This window comes from Vespa mandarinia, chromosome 2, assembly GCF_050613455.1.
Source record: "Vespa mandarinia isolate Hongniang chromosome 2, ASM5061345v1, whole genome shotgun sequence".
Lineage (NCBI taxonomy): Eukaryota > Metazoa > Arthropoda > Insecta > Hymenoptera > Vespidae > Vespa > Vespa mandarinia.
In genome coordinates, this window is record NC_140811.1 from 10,242,395 (window position 1) to 10,259,711 (window position 17,317).

Sequence of the window (17,317 nt, forward strand, 5' to 3'; positions counted from 1 at the left end):
AACGTTCTCTCGCATGTTTCTCGCTTACTTTCCCCCCGTAAGAAAAGAAAGACAAAAAAGATGGAGAGAGAGAGAGAAAGAGAGAGAAGAGAGGGAGGCCACCTTCCACGTCAGGGAAAGTGAAATCAGTCGGTGCGCGCTCGCGTTCACCCTGTTCGTTGCTCTTACGTCTCTTACCTGTCGCGTAAATCAGGAGAACGATCTCCGAATACTGCCATTAATAATGGCAAGAGTTAGTGAGCTAATTCCTTTCGCGTACACCAATGGAAATAAAGAATTCGGAGAAAGTACACGCATGTTGCAAGGTAACTAGAAAAACTCTTACGCATCGATTGTGGCCCCATTTACCAATAGCGAGAAAAGTCGATCGATTGAGCGATTGATATTTTTGGTTTGCATCAACTATAGTTTTTTTCTCAATTTTTTTCTCGTATAAATAAATGTTTTAATTAGAGGTAGAACTACCAATTAAAAGAAATTAAAAGTTAAATTAAAGGAAAAATTAATCAAAGGAACAGTCACGAGTAACGAATCAGTTAATTAGGTCAATATAAAATTTTCACTATTTAAAAAGTAATAACGATTTAATAAAAGAATAATGAGATGTAAACAATAGTAATTTTTAACAAATTATTATCATTCCTTCTATATACTAGTTAATGTAAACCAAAGTATATTATATCTAGATCATATGCAGTATCATAGTATCATATATGTAATATGTAGTATCATATATAGATCATATCTAAATTAATATATTTCATATATATCAATGTTGTCAGAAGGAAAGTAAAGTTTAAAATAAAAAATTTGAAGAAGAGGATTTCTATGTCCTCTTGAAGAAGTTGAGAATAAACAAGAGATAGAAGGACACCGTCAGCCGGTCTAGCGAAACTGGTACAGTGTCAAGGTGCTGCGGCAGGCCCCTAGTCTGCTTGATAGCCCCTTCTCCTTCCTTCGACGAAAGTTCACCTTAACGCCCCCACTAGCAAAGATTTCGTTCGGCCACGGCGAAGCATGGAAATCGGCAACTTCCTTGGCGACTTTCACGAAGCTTTCTTTCGCGACCGACTTGTCGAGAGTAGAGGAGAGCCCTTCTTCTAGATAACGTGCTTGATATTTACGGTTCTAAATCTTGGATCTCGACATCCGGGATGAAAGGCAAAAAGACGATTGAGAGGCGGCGATTTTCTAAGGAAATGAACGGACAGCGGAAATATTCGATAGGTCCTTTTTAAGGTGTATATCTCTTCAATATTTCTTTAAACAAGTTAATTTATGAAGTTCATGTTTTTATTTAGATGAACTATTGCCTTAATTGTATTTCTCCTCGTTGATTTATTCCCTCTACGTCAGCTAATCTTTGCTCATAGGTATATATAAATTAGAAAAGTCAAACGATTTCTACTTTCGTTTGAGAAAGGACTATTCATACCAAACTCATACACGTAGATGGTGGACATTTTTTAGTGTATTCCTAATACTTTGAATATCTTGTATTAATTCTATTACAGGTGACGATAAATTGATGTTTGCCCATGACGATAACGACGACAAAGTCGATAACGATAATGATGTGATGTAGATGGACAAAGAAAAAAGTTGAAGTGTATATAAGAAAAAAAGGTTCGTAACGTTGCGTTGGCTCCCGCGGCCAACGAAATGATATTCAGTCGAGTGTTTCGACAGGCCGGGTGTCGTTAACCTCCCGCGTATGTGTGCTTCGTTCGTTTAGGAGTGGCGAAACAATTGTCCGTTCTAGGACTAGTCTTGTGGAAGAGGGACGCCCACTCCCACGGGACTATTTCAATTCCGTTCCGGCGTCCCGTAGGTTGCAAATTGGGCGTTGGCCTCCGCGCCTTTTCTCTCAAGAGGCACGAGGACGTTTGGAATGTCACATGAAGCCCTTCGAGGGACCCCGAAGGTTCCTCTTCTTTTTCTTTCTCTTTTTTTCAGAACTTTGGCAAAGAACAACGAAAATATAAAAATAGCTCGAAGAAGTGGTAGGCTAATCGAACAATCGGCTACATTCGTCAGAATATGTTACCAAAGAATGCCTCTTCATCGTTATTCGATACGAAGAAACAAAAGCTTTCGATCGCTAGATATATACATCATTCATAGAAAATATGAAAGTATTGATATTCACGTATATCTGATTAATGAAATAAGTGAATAACTGGAAATACTTATATATTATGCTATGATGAATTACTGAGAAAAGAATGACTTTTTCTTCTCGCCAAATACTTTTGACTTAATTGTCTTGTCAGATTTCTCTTTAATTCACTTTCTCCAATAGTTAGATTCTCACATACAAAAAAGTTGTTACGGAACTTGAAGTAAAACAAGAAGGAAAAATAGTTTTTTATTAGAATGAGAGAAAGAGAGAGAGAGAGAGAGAGAGAAAGAGAATCTGTCCGAAGTCTTGCCATGATACTACGTTTAACACCAACGTCGTTAGATATTTGCATTGTAGATCGATAATAGGACGTTGACCGAAGATTTCGTTCGTTCCATCGCGTTTCACTTGGAAGTCGATCGCCAAAAGCTCCTCTTTTTTTCCTATCCAATCAACTTTTCGATAGCCCTGTGAGAAGGAGGAGAAGGTTAGTAGGCGAGTGACGATCGACTCGCGGACGTGTGTGTGCACGTACTCTAAAAATTCGAAGAGATCCACGTGGATGGCCCAGCGAGCGCTCCCAGAAGAGTGTTGCAATCTTGCATCGCCTTACCGTTCTCCTCGAACCCTCTTCAGATTCATTTCTGAAGCCTCCGCCATGAACTCTTTCGCATCCGTTCCTTTGTATGTCTCTTCTTCCTATGGGATAAAGAATCTCGGTAATCTTATTTCCAGAATTACATGGATATGAAAACAGTGACTCATGATTTGCGATACTTAGTCGATCATTCAATATTTTCTTGTCTTTTCATTCCAAATACATCAGAGTAGCACGTGAACGTATTTATATGATTATTACGTGAATCGTATTTGTTGAAAGCGGGTTAATCGTATAATCTATTTAATTGTAACTTTAAATGTTGGAAGGGTATTTGAAAAATAGCAAATGATAAAAGTTGATTACTACATCATATTTTCAACAGTGTCATGTACCGATTGTCTTAAATGTATATATATATATATATATATATATATATATATATATATATATATATCATTATTCGCGTACGGTTCACATGTTGTCCAATATATTTAAGTTTTAATTATGTTTTGAAAAAGTAATGATGTCTATTCTTCAGATTCCCGTTGGGTCATTTTAAGGTTGATCTTTAAATGAACAAGGATCTCGATCAAGCGTGCAAAGCATCTCCGGGTTGCATGTTAGGATGTATCTCTAAGAATCCAACTAGGTTTACAGCCGGATGCTTCGAGGTTGCGAAGAGACAGGCGGTAGGAGGGTGAGGGTGAAGAGGAGGATAAGAAGGAGGAGGAGTAGCCGGATTTCTTTTTTCGTGCTGGAGCGGCTCTCGCACGCGGCCGCGGCTAACTGTATTTTGACTTTGTGGCCTGAATTGCGGTAACACGGTAACTGGCTCCTCCGCGCGACACCCCAGAAGTAACGGGCCATATCTCGAAGGCACGGTTCAGCCATTTACGCATGTAAGTACCTACGTAAAAGGCGCTCTCTCACGCTCACCGAGCAGCACTGGTGGAGAGCTCGCACGTGCGAGAGGTAGCGCGAATAGAGACCGAGAGAGACGGAGATAGCAAAAGGGAGAAAAGGGCACGTATAGGCAGGAGAAGGAGAAGAAAGAGGAAGAAGAAGAAGAAAGATGAGAAGAGAAACGGGCGGACTCGATTCGTCGATGTCCTCTCCCTCCCTTCTACCTTCGAGCGTCTGCTTCTTCACCGCTTTCCGTCGCGACGTAAGCGCGACGTAGGTACAGTTAGGTAGGTATAAGGTGCCGACCGTCTGCCGAGCGATCGTCTGTAGGTCGGAGGGGGCGCGCGTATATCCTTTGCGTTCATCCAGGAATCTCCTTGTCGTCGCGAAGCCAGGACCTTGGGCCTTAACCCACTCTTGCCTTCGAAAGGAACTAAGCGCCGGCTGCCCGTTGCCCACAATCCGCTACCCGCTACTCACTACCCGCTGCTTCTCGCACTCTATCTCTTATCCTTCCTCGTTTCGTTTCCACTCCTTTCCGTAAGTATTTTTCTTCGATCAATGATCATTCGTTTTCTTCAAGATTCATCGTAAAATTCATCGTAATTGAATCGGAAAATTGTTATTTTATATAATTGAAAAGATCTAGATTAGAATTATATTATTTTGAAAAATTAAAAATCCTCAGTAAAAAAAAATACGAGTGTGAGATCCATTTATTGAAATTAAACAATGATATCATGCACATCGAGATTCACACAATCTTACCTAACGTGATATAAAAGATTACAAGAGAAAGGATTCATCTATAAAAGAAAAATATTAATGTAAATAATAAAAAATTATAATTTTTTTCTGATTCCTTTTTCTTAAAGCCGCATTTTCTTTTAAGAAAGCATAAGCGATTTTAGGGACGCGTGCCGAACATATGAAAGACACGTGCCATGAGGAGCGGCACACGACGTGTTGGTCCGATCTTCGAGAGAAATGCATCAGGTAGGTAGTAGCGAATCGAAGGAAACGACAAAACGATTGTGTTGATTGCGTAGATGATCAAACGAGAGAATAAAAGAATGGAAGGGAAAAACGTCTCTTCTTTCTCGCTTTGTTTCTTTTTTTTTCTCTTCTTTTCTTCTTCTCTTTTTTTTTCATCACTTTCATTTCATCCTTTCACCCCTTTTTATTTGAAGAAGCACGTCTTCCTGCTGCCGTCGACCGAAGAAAGCGCAGCTGCTGTCTCTATGTAACTCGTTGCGTCATTTTCTCGAAAACCCTTTTTTGAGTTTTCATTCTTCCCAATCTGTTGACTGCGATAAACGTGAAAGAAATCGTGCGTGTGCGAGAGAGAAAGAGAGAGAGAGGGCTCTTCTTCCGGGTTTCTCGTATCAAACATTGCATCTAGCTTTGAACTGGTTTTGTGGTAAAAAAAGAAGCAAGAGAAGGGGGTCGTGATTGAGAAGGAGAGAGATGCGAGAAGGTGGCCGATCCGTCGAGATACTTTAATATTTTCTTTTGTCGACCATATGGTATCATCGACCGTTGAGTATTTAAACTTCTCAAATTATTTCGCGATCGCTACCTCCCCCTCGTCTTTTTCTCCAACGATCAACGTAGATCAGTTTCTTTCAGAAAAAATTTCGAATTTGATTTAAAAGATCTGTCGACGCAAGGAAAGACCCGGAAGTCTGACCGTGACTTGCGTCCCACGCGAGCACCGTATCGTTGAGACCCGTCGTCGTTCCTCTCGCCCCTCCCGTTGTCGACACCTCGAAGAGGAAGAAGAAGAAGAGAACGATGAACAGAAGAGAAGAAGAAGAACGCAATCGGCAGCTGAAAATCGACAAGAACGTTTATTCATTTTTTAGATCTATTTCCGTTTTATCAGAGAATCCACATTTTTTCTATTTTAAAAAAGAAACGTTTGTAGGAGTTCATTTTTATCTATCTCTGTCCTTTTTTTCATTCAGAAGTAAGAAGGCATAAAAAAAAATAATAGAATATAATCCTTTCTTGTTGGTATCGGTAACGAAAGCAATCCCCAGGATCCATGCAGATGTTCGAAATCCTTCGATCGGTTTTCACAACACAAAAAATGTCTTTTTAATTGGCAATTAGACTGGTAGTAGATATTCACGCGCGTGAACGGCCATCAGCTGTTGCCGTATGCCATTCTCCTCGCGAGGTGTAGAGAAACGAGAACTTTTCCTGACTATCACTCGAGCATGCGGTCAATGGAAAATTCAAAAGGGCCGGCGAACTAAAAAGGCCTTTAAAGCAATGTGGTCACCTTGATGTCCCTATAGTCCTTGCATTCTATTCTAATCCTTCTGGACATGCGTTTCTACGATTGAGACGAGTGTTGAACATCTCGGTCCATTGAGTGACCACGCGAAGTACGTTGAAAGGACGAAAGAAAGAGGTGAAAAAGAATCGAAAGGTGGGTGCGAGCCAAGCAGACACAAAAATAGGACGTTGAAGGATGAATCGATCTGGCCGACGACATTTTTCATCTCTTAATTCGACACTCGACCGTACTTACCAGCGCGTTTTTCGTCCCGCCGTGGCGCTCTTGCTCAACGGAAAAGACGCAGCTGCTCTCGGAAAAACATTATCGGATCTGTTCTCTTCGTACGTATGTACGTGATCTCTTATATGTATGCGTACTGGCCACTCCGAAGAGGAAGAGAAATATCGTCGGACGAACAATGGGAGCGTGCGTTGCTTAGAAGGTGATAACAGAATCTCTCCGGCGTATCGCCTTGTTTGAATCGCCCTACGGACACACCTCCGCGCCTGTCGTTCGGAGTAAGACCTTCCGGAATGACGTTGTTCATCGGTTACGAACGTTCGAACTATGAGAAAAAGAAAGAGAGAGAGAGAGAGAGAGAGAGAGAGAGAGAGAGAGAGAAAAAGAAAGAAAGAAATAGAAAGAAAAAGAGAAGAAAAAGAAGAAATCAACAATGGCTCGTCTCTCTTTTCTCTTTCTTTCTTTCTCTCTCTTTCTTTCTCTCTCTTTCATCGGATAGAAAACGATAATGGACGAGTAAAAGAGAAGGACGGCGAATAGATGTTGTTGTTTCATGCGTTACTTCTATTTCACTCCTTTCTCTCCTTTCTTTTCTCTCTCTTTCTTTCTCGGTTACACACTCGCTACTTTCTTTCTTCAGGCAGCGTAGCTGACTCGCGTTGACTGCCGATGATGTTTCGAGAACAGTTATGTGGGAGTCTGGGTCACGAGGCGGGGCTTCTATGGGGACACCGTCCACTGTCCCATAGAACCACAGTTCCATTGGCCAAGAAACGTTCGCGAGGCACGGCCGGAATAATTATGTAACCCGCGCACCACCACGATCCCGACGCATTCGTGATCGCACGGATAGTGGACAAGTAGAAGGTAAGAACAGAACGAAGGTGAGAAAAAAGGGGCGAGGAGAGGAAAAAAAGAGAAAGAGATGGAAAAGTGCTCGTGACCCTTTATGTTGGAGAATTAACGATCAGCGTCTTTTTATTTTTTCACTTACATCAAGAAGTTTTATTTGGAGACTTTAGCGATTCGCTGAAATCAAGGATAAATGAAAAATTTTCTTTTTTATTTATAATAAATAGAAAAAGTTCAAGTGATAACGGCATTGTATGTACTCTTTTTTTTTATAACATTAGAGAAATTAAGATTTCGCCTGCTTTGTTCTCGGTAAGGTCGCTTACACGACGGTAAAGTTCCACCGTTGAAGTTATGATTAATCGCGTTCTCGCGTACCGGCGAGTATTGTACACTTGTCTTACGTCATACCGGGAAATTGATTCCATCTCTTCACGGCGAAAGAGTTCAGGGAACTGTGGAAGGTTCTCGCGGTGCATCTCGGATTCGCTCGAGCATTCGTTCCTTTGGTATATATCTATGTATGCACCTACATACTATGTGACACGTAATGCTCGCGTAAAAAAGAGATATAGATTGGGTGGTTCGTATTCGAGCTCAGCAGGTAATAATAGATTAATCTGGTTTTCTTTTTGCGCGTTTTACAATTCATTAAAAAATACATACATGTATATACATATTTTGCATCATAAAAACCTTGATGCTCTTGAACGCCGATTTTCTTCGAAAACTCTGCGTTTAAAGCATGTTTGTAATTGTAAAATTAATTAATGAAACGATTTTGAAAGAAGAATGAGAACGTTGATGACGAAGCAAGAAATTTGTTTTTTTTTATTTCTCAACGAAGAAGCCTATTGCCCTGGTAACAGGAAGGATTCTCTTCTTCTCTTTCGTTCAAAACAAATTTGCAAGTCAAATAATTAGCGAAAAACCGGGTGGTACGGTTAGCAAGGTAAAAGAAAGAGAAAGAGATGAGTAGGTATATATGTAGATAAACACGTAATGTTGGAATGAGACGAAAACAAAGTCGAATCCTTACGGTCGCAAGACTGGACGGCGAACGATACACGCTGGCTCTCTGTGACTTTTCGACCTAAATTCTTTAACGACCGGTACCGTTGACGTCATAGAGTCCTTGACCGTAACCGCCAATCACCTATACTTGGCTACCTTCCTGGAATTATCGGTGACCCCGCACGGAATTCGATTCAACTCGCACCTTTCTCTTGCTCGCGCTCGCGAGTTCGCTCAACGTTTCTCTACAATTCTATCGTATGTGTATGTACGCAAGTACGTAACATATATATAAGTTGGATTTCTTTTGCGACCGCACCTCGTGCTTTCTCGTTCTTTTCGATTTCTATTCTTTTCGTTTATCATTGTCGAAAGTCAACGGAACGCAATACGAAGAAAGCAATATTCAACGATGATATTCGTGCCTTGTTCGATAGGATTTCTCCGAAGCTAGTCAATTTTTCGCGATCGAGCGCGTAATAGAAATAGCAAGGATGCGAAATAAGTACACGGAGGTTCAACTTTAATGACGTCGTTAACCCCGAATGTTTTATCGCCGTCGAGATGGCGCATTCCGCGCGTTTCGCTACTTCGAAAGGAAAAGACTTGTGAGAGAGCATCCGCTTGGATTTTATTCCTTACTTTAAATGGGAATTTCGTGGACGATCGTCTTCCTGAAATTTTTAAATCGTGGTGGAATCGAAAAATTAGGATAAAGTGTAGACACGTGTCACCTACTTGGTTGGTTATAAACAATCAGCATTTATATATAAAAGAAGTGTTATTATCGGTTTGCAAGCAAAATCTAATACAAGAATTTTTAAGATTAACGAAGCCAACTTACGACCTACGTATAATGTTTATAGCACATGCTTTAACTGTGGCTCCGGATATTTACTTTTTAAACTCGCAGATTCACCGAACGATCACCAAAAGAATCTACCAAAACCGGTTCCGATTGTATAGCTATTTTGGTAGCTTCGTAAACTCGTAAAAGTCTTTTGCCAAGAATGAGCAGGCTCACGGTAGCGATTCTCGAGTGGAGGAAGCAAATCGTAGAGAAGAACAACCCTTCAGTTCTGCATCCTTCAATGAGGAAAAATTCAGAAGAAATTTCTTAGCCATTTGATCAACATCTTTATGCCGAATAATCAGCATGTATAATAATCAATTATAATTTATGAAGTAGTTTTCGATCATTCGATATTTCGCATAATAAATCTTTAACGCTCATAGAAACGAACGTTAATTGATACATAAATATATTTTTCTCCTTTAAAATTATTCCCGAAGAATATACAGATGCAACCACATACTTAAAGCCATGCTCGCGTAACACGAGACTCGGAGTAATCGAATACGCGCTTGCGCGTCTACAAAGAGGCCTAAGAGGAACAAGAAGGAGAAGAAAGAAAAGCGGGCGTAAAAAAGAGAGACACAGTGGTCCGGGGTGGTTCGAAGAGCAGAGCAATGCATAGAGCAACGCTTGGAGGAAAGCATATTGGCCAATCTCGAGCGGTCGATCGGTCGGATTGGACGGCATACATCCGCGAGAGACTTCGAAATGGGACCTCTATTGGAAAGAGCATGGAGGGGTCAGGCGTACAGGATGCGTTCGTTCACGTTTTTTCACTCCGGCCATCACCAACATACTTTTCCCTTTTTCTTTCATTCCCCGTCTATCTGTTTTTTTATCCTCTCTGTCTTTCTCTCTCCCTCCCTCTCTCTCTTTCTTTCTCTCTCCGTCAGCCGGCAGAAAATGCATAACGGTATACGATTATACATCGTAGCAGAAAACTACGAGAGTGCCGAGCGAAGAAACGACAAGCCCAGGGCTCGTGAACGTGCACGGCATCAACCGACGAAATTCACTCGGGCCTGACATCAACGTCCGTCCGAGAACTTCTGCCCCTCTTTCTCTCTCTTTCTCTTTTTTTCCTACATGTAGTAAAGTATACCTTTCTCTTTATTTCTCTCTCCCTCACTTTTTCGTCTCTTAGTATTATATTATTATCTGTAAGAATGGTTAACACAGCTGTAACCACGCTGCAGCATCACACTATTTATATTATCACTATTTTATCATCGATCACATTTCGTTTCATTTAGTTTTATTTGTAAGATTTTTTCTTTCGTTCCACGTTACCTGCAATAACCCGGACTGCAATAAATTATCCATTTGCCTATCTTTCTCTCTTTCTCTGTCTCTCTCTCCCTCTCTCTCTCTCTGTCTCTCTCTCTCTCTCTCTCTCTCTCTGTCTCTCTCTCTCTGTCCCTTTCTCTTTCTCTCTCTCTCTCTCTCTCTCTCTCTCTCTACTTCTTTCTTATGCGAGGAAATAAAATTTTCATGCACCAGGAGAAAAGAGAGAGAGAAAGAGAGAGAGAGAGAGAGGAGCTTTTGTGTGGAATTCACAATTCGTATACCAAGCGAGCCTCGCGCGCACTTTCGGTCCGACAAGCGAAGAGAAGCAGAGGAAACGAGCGAGAAGAGAAGGAGTAGGAGGAAGAGAAGCGAGGGGCAGGTTCGTGTCGATGCGCACGAAGAGAACGTGAGGCGAAAGCCGAGACGCGGTCCTTTCCGTGCATCTCATTAGGATACTCTCCCGAGGCAGGACCTCTCTTTCGCTTATCACGATGGATGGATTTTACGATCGGGAAGTCGAGTGGGGTGGGGCTGAGCTTCCTGTTCGCGGCTACCTAATTGGATGGCTCGCTTCCTGGTACGATTGACTCACACCCTCTTTGCCCTTCTCCGTTGCGTTACTACCACGAATAAGAAAATTCTCTTGTCCTTTTCTGTAGAAACAAAATTATTGTTTTATTTTCAAGTTCAACGCTGGATATATTTAATTAATTCGTTTGTGGCAACAGTCGAATTTGAATTCAGGTTCGTTTGTTGAGAATTGATATTGAGATACCTGGAAATAAATTGACTATGCTGATGATAAATAAAAATGTTGGCTTAATGTATTCTACATACATTCGATTATTTAAAAAAATATTGATTTATCTATTTTTTTATCTGATTTCGTCTTGTACTACTCTTCTTCTTTCTCTTTGATTCTCTCTCTCTCTCTTTCTCTCTTTCTCTCTCTCTCTCTCTTTCTCTCTCTCTCTCTTTCTCTCTCTTTCTTTCACTCGACCTCGCCTCTTTTCTCTTCGCCGACCTTCCTTTCCACGGCTTCCCTCCTCGCCTCGCACACCGCCGCACGGAAGTTTAACGCCGGCGTGGTGCGGCATAGCGTAGCTTGCGTTCGCCGCGCATCCGTGAAAGTGAAACGGAGAAAATCAGGTTTCGAAGACGAGCGTTCGAAGTCTCCCTCCTGGAGGACGTATGTATGCACGAGACGGCGAGAATCGCGCAGCGATCCTTCTCTTTCTCGTCCTTTTCCGTATTCTTCCAAACTTTCATGACTTTCTACTTCCGGCCAAAGTGAAACTTCGATCAGTGCATTGTAAATTTCTCATGGCATATTCACATAACGATCACGTGTAACAAAAATCAAATTGATATCATATCGGTTAAAATTAAATACGTAAAAAAAAAAATTGGAACAATTATTACTTTTTTCATTGTACCGAAGTAAAAATATAAAAAAGGAATCAAAATCCACGTACGTAATAAAATTCTTGGTATTCTTTCATCGTACAAACCCATGAATTTTATATTACATCTACTCGAACGAATAACTAAACTATAAAAGTTTTGGATGAAAAAAAATAACAATTTATAAATTAAAAAGATGTTGATAGGTTGAATTTCTCATACCTACATGAGTAGTAGAATGTATGAAACTATTACGGGAAGATGGAAGAAGTCATCACTCGCTACGTGACAATGCACAAAACATATTTGATTACCAAGGAAAGGACACATCGATTCATGCTCAATCATGAGTAAGAAGAGACAGAGCGAGATCGATCGTTCTCAAGCGATGAATTTCGATAAGCCTCTCTTTCAGAAGCATCGATACACGTTGTCGTCATGTCAGCTGAGAAGCCGGACTCAGCTGACTTTTGTTTCACCTGACGCGGGTCAACTGTCTTTCTCCTCTGTTATATGTACTTCATCTGTCTCTCTCTTTTTCACTTTTTTCCCATTCTCAGTTATCTATTCGTTAAACTATGATTACTCATCTACTTTTATGATTTATGTTTTACATTTATTTCACATGACTGAAAGTTTCGACCATTATCTTTATACGATTCTATTATCTCAATTTTATTATTTTTTTTATTATTTTTTTATTATCGGAAGTTGATTTATTCAATTTACTTTTTTTTTTTTAATTATTCCTTTCAAATATTTTTCGTATAGAACCTGCGAAACAATCTGGTATATATTTCTATAGAAAATCGATAAATAAAAAAGAAATTAATGATGATGGTCGCCTTTATAAACGATGATAATCGACATCGAGTAATCATGGCAAATGAGAATATAGTAGCTTAATAACGTATAAAACTAGTCTACTCTTATGATCACTACTTGTACCGGCGGCGAGAGGACCACTAATAGAAAAAAAGAAAGAAAGGAATAAATACAAAGATAAATCTTATTCCGAAGACGAAATTTCGATCAAGAAAGGTATTAACATTTTTTCTTGTTTCTTTATAGAAGATCAGTGTAAAAAAAGAATGAAGCTATTTTCAAAGAGAAACGATTAGAATACTTCCATTTTTCTCTCTTTCTCTCTTTTCCTTTGTGACGCGCGCGGTTACTTCCGTAAACAAAGCCCAATTTGCAGTAAGATTTACCGCTCTCGCACGCGTCGATGCATTCGAAGAACTTATACCCGTAGCTGTCGTTTCCTTGACTGTTGAAGTTGATTTCCAGCCTAATATCTCTCTCCTTCTTTCCATCTTTTCCATAGTGTGTTTGGGGGATACAACCATCGTCCTTCTTTCGGTTAAGAATCATAAGAATCGATCATGGTGTCCTGGTAAGGGACAGTTAGGGAGGAAAAAACACGGAAAAGAAAAAGAACGGTGGGCGAGAGCTGGGAAGGAGGAGGAAGGAGGCAGTTTGTCGGTGTAAACCGAACGAGGCATAGAGGAATCGGTAGGCGATACTCCGTGGCGGGGGAGGAGAAAGAGGTGAAAGAGAAGGAGGAGGAGGTGGTGGAGGTGGTTCCAGTGAGGTAGTGGAGAGAAGAAGGAAGGGAGGGAAGTTTGTATCACGGATGGCGATGGCGATGGCAGAGTCAATGTCCTACCGCTCGCACTGGGTCACGGCGAGTTGCGGCCAACGACCCAAGCCAGCTCCTCTTTGCACAGAGCGAGCGAGACAGGGACACGGGACAGAAGGAAGACGGCGGGGAAAGGGAACGAAAGGAGCGTGCAAGAGAGAGAGAGAGAGAGAGAGTAAGAGAGAGAGAGAGAGAGAGAGAGAGAGAGAGAGGAGATAAAGAGTGTGTTCTCTGGTTCCTCGTCGCGGTGTATACTGGGTGCTCGATGCGAGAAGTCTCTACTTCGCAGCTTTCTCGGATCTCGACGAGAGCTCCCCCGTCTGTAGCAATCGATCTCGCACTATTCATCCGCCTCCGCCACGAGTTTCCCCTTTTTTCTACGCGAACCGTATCTTTCTCTCGAGTTTATTGATTCCCGTGTTCGAACGTTAATCGTTGACGTTAAGAGATCAGGAGGAATAAAATAGAAGTTCCTTCTATCAAACAGAAAGATCGCTGAACTCTTCTTTCTCCATCTGTGTTCGTAGTTCGAGCGTGCTGAAACATACGCTGGATATCGAGAATTCGCGTATTTCCGTAAACTCACTGAGAAATTTTTCCTCTCTTCTCTCTCTCTCTCTCTCTCTCTCTCTCTCTCTCTTTCTCTTTCTCTCTCGTTATGGCGTACGTAGAGGAGAACGAGAAGAGGAGAAGGAAGAGGGAGGAATGGTTTCCCGACGTTGCACGTTCGTTGTACCTCCTCCTCTTCTCTCTCTCTCTCTCTCTCTCTCTCTCTCTCTTTCTCTCTTTCTCTCTCTCTCTTTCTCTCTCTCTCTCTCTCTTTCTCTCTCTCTCTTCTTCGTGCCGGCGAGACCCGGAGCGAGACTAATAGATTGCATTCTCTATCTCCACATTCTCCGTCTCTCGAGTAAATGCATCTATCCGTCTATCTATTTATCTACCTATCTATTTATCTATCTATCCCTTTCTTCTCCTTTCCCCTCTTCTCTTCCTTCTCCTGTCTCCTCTCGGCCTTTTCCTCCATGCGTCTTCCTTTCTCGCACGGATGCTTCTCGACGTCTTTTCTTCCCTCGGCTTTAAAGAATCGGCGAACCGATGGAAACACGAGATACTATATATACCTACCCAACGCGATCTTTCGGAAACTCGAGAAAAATCGATGTCGAGACGCTTCGTCGAGGTCTCTTCTCTTCTCGCACGAGGTTACATAGATACATCGAGCGCGTGTGTTATTTCGATTCATTCGTAAATCGAGAAGATTATTGTCATTTTCTATCTTTCCTTCTCAATCTCTTTCTCTCTCTCTCTCTCTCTCTCTCTCTCTCTCTCTCTCTCTCTCTGTCTCTTTCTCTCTCCTTTTATATATAAATATATATATATATATATATATATATATATATATATATAAATATATATACTAATAGAGCATACTCTATTGAGTATCTATTATAAAAAACACATCGTTGTTCAACACAATACTTCGCAGACTTTTTATTCAAGATATAAAAAAGATGTCAATAATTAGTACTTTTTAAGTTAGTGAAAAGTATTAGACGAACGTGCTTACCGGCTATTGCGAAATTGACTGAGTGGTCGAGTTAACACCTTCAAGTTACTCGCGACGTGACGAAGCAAAGATCGTTAAACGCAATGCCTTCGTACGCCCTTCATAATAATGTGTAACAGATCGATATTAGATACGGGGATCAATTAGTTGATTGACTTCGATTTCTTAACGACTCGTTCACATTAGGAGTTAACTTTTCATAAGTTAATCATGCAACTATCAGACGTTTGGCCTTTGATAAACCGGAAACTCACCTCTACATTCTTTTTCTGATCTTAGTTGAGGATGCCCAATAAATAATGTATTTCACGGGGTCCTGTTTTTTGTTGATTGTGAGTAGAAAAAAGATGATGTGCAGGTTTCGTTGTCGAAATTAAAAGGCATGACCAAATGTAGCAAAATTCCACATCAGCAAAGAAGTCGCTCTCAAATTAACACGTTCCTAAAAAGTTACATTTTTATTATTAGATCATTAATTTCATTTGTTACCTTACTCGTCTCTCTTCTCATCATCTAAATAAATTGGTTCTATTCCCAAATGTAAATTACTTTTCATCCTCCAATATAATCGAATTAAACAAATATCCAACTTTTTACAAATGAATGAATATTAATTAAGCGATCCATAGTTTTAGAGTTCATATTTGGGAGCTTATGAAGCAGACTTGAGCAAGTATGTGTCGATCGTCACGTACCATTTTCGGACAGTCGCGTGATACCCCTGATCGATTCCGCGTAAAGCCTTCTGTCAGTGCACGGAAGAAAAGAAAAAGAAGAAAAGGTAAGAGCAAAAGAAAAGAAGAAAGGAGGACGTGGAGTCAGTACTAAATCATCATCTCTCGTTCTAGTTATCTTCCGATTAACAGATTCCATTGAAAGTCTTAGCAAATGAGAGGGAGGGGAGCAAAAAAAACGCCAGTCAAGGGTTACTAAGTCGAAAATGTATTCGTAAAGCGGGTCTTCTCGCGAGTACCGTTATAACATTGCCCAAGTATAGTTTGGCGCGAATGACCGAGGCCCATTTTCTTTCTTTCGTCGGACTCTCTCTTTTTCTCTCTCTCTCTCTCTCTCTCTCTCTCTCTTCCTCTCTCTTTCTCTCTCACTCTCATATAGATTATCCCGCTATATACCTTTGTCCTTCGTCCTTTTCCAGTTCTCGATGGTCTCATTCCCCTAACGGATGTTCTCGTTTACTCTGCCATGCTTTGTTCCTTCGTTTTTGACTTCCTATTTTTTTTACAATTTCTTTTTTTGTTACAGCAGATCGCAAGCAGGATACGAAAACGATCTGTATACGTTGAGTCTCGACAACTGTCTATTGATCAGTAAATAGTCGAATAGGAGTAATCCAGTTTTCAGAAACATTTCGAAAGCAAAAACGATTTGCATCGAGTTATTTGACTTCAATGGGGACGAGTATAGAGAAGAAAAACATCGCTATTACGCAGAAAAAATATCTCAGTATATTTCCGGTAACAGGGAGTTGACCACAGTATGTTGTTTTGAATTAACGTTAGAATTAGCACAATAACGAGCGTGAGATCTTATAAAGTCAAGATGCGAAATTTATAAAAAATGGAAGAGGAAGATAAAAAGACAAAGAAAGAGGAGGAGTAGGAGGAAAAAGGGAATAAAAAAGATAGAGGAAAAGAAAAACTGATCGAAACAACGCAGAATGACACGGTAGGTAGCTTGAAATCTCGGATGCGCCGATAACACGGCTCTCTCTCTCTCTCTCTCTCTCTCTCTCTCTCTCGGTTTGTACTTTCACTTCCCTCCTCCTCCCATCCTCTTCCACCCCTCTTTCTTTCTCTCGCATAGAACTACTTTTCCTTTCAAGCCCTTGACTGAGGTGCCCAACCATGCCCATCTTGAATTTAAAGATACACCTTTGGAGTCATATATACCACATAGTAAAGAGAGAAAGAGAGGCTAAAGTCGGTAAGATACACGTCCGTTTACACGTTCGTTCGTTCGTTCATCCTTCGGGGCCGTCCTTACTATCCGTGGACTGCCCACGTCGTCGCGTGGGATAAATAGTTGCTCGTCCACCCGTAGCTATTGCTGCTCGATCACTGAACGAAGAGCGAAAGAAAAAGAGATAGAAGGAGGAGGTGGATAGTGCTCTTTTTGACCTCCGCCTTACGAGGAGCGCCGCGAAGAGAACGAAGAGAGAAAAAAGAGTAGAGAGATCAGACGGTAGAGTGTAAGACGGAAGGGAGGTAAAGAAGAGAAGCGAATCAGAAGAAGAAGAAAGAAAGAGAAAGAGGAGTGGAGAGGTGTTTCGCGCGTGTGGCAACGCTTTCGTGCGAAAGAAGAAGCCGAAGAGGAGGATCAGGACGAAGAGAAGCAGGAGGAGAAGGGAACGATAGCGTGGCTGCGATAGCAAGAGGGGAGCGAGGAAGTCTCAACTCGGCGAGTGACGCGAACGAAGAGCCAGGAAAGGGTTCGAGAGGGAGCGAGAGCGAAGCTGGTAGGGGTTGGGACGGAGAAGGGGGGAGTCGAGTCGAGATGATGCAGTTGTGCGTTTGCAAGGAAGGCG

General features: G+C 41.2%; 1 long non-coding RNA gene across 2 annotated transcripts; it reads right to left on the reverse strand.

Annotated features, from left to right (window-relative positions):
* Positions 1-1,237: 1,237 nt before the first annotated feature.
* LOC146873207 (uncharacterized) lies at positions 1,238-16,912 on the reverse strand. 2 transcript variants are annotated; one of them, XR_014981777.1, is made up of 4 exons: positions 15,906-16,912; positions 15,030-15,217; positions 2,658-2,821; positions 1,238-2,590 (listed from the first exon to the last, which is right to left on the reverse strand). It is a non-coding gene; the product is annotated as an uncharacterized LOC146873207 (long non-coding RNA). The 2 variants fall into 2 exon arrangements; XR_014981778.1 differs by having other exon boundaries at positions 15,471-16,912.
* Between the last annotated feature and the right edge of the window lie 405 nt (positions 16,913-17,317).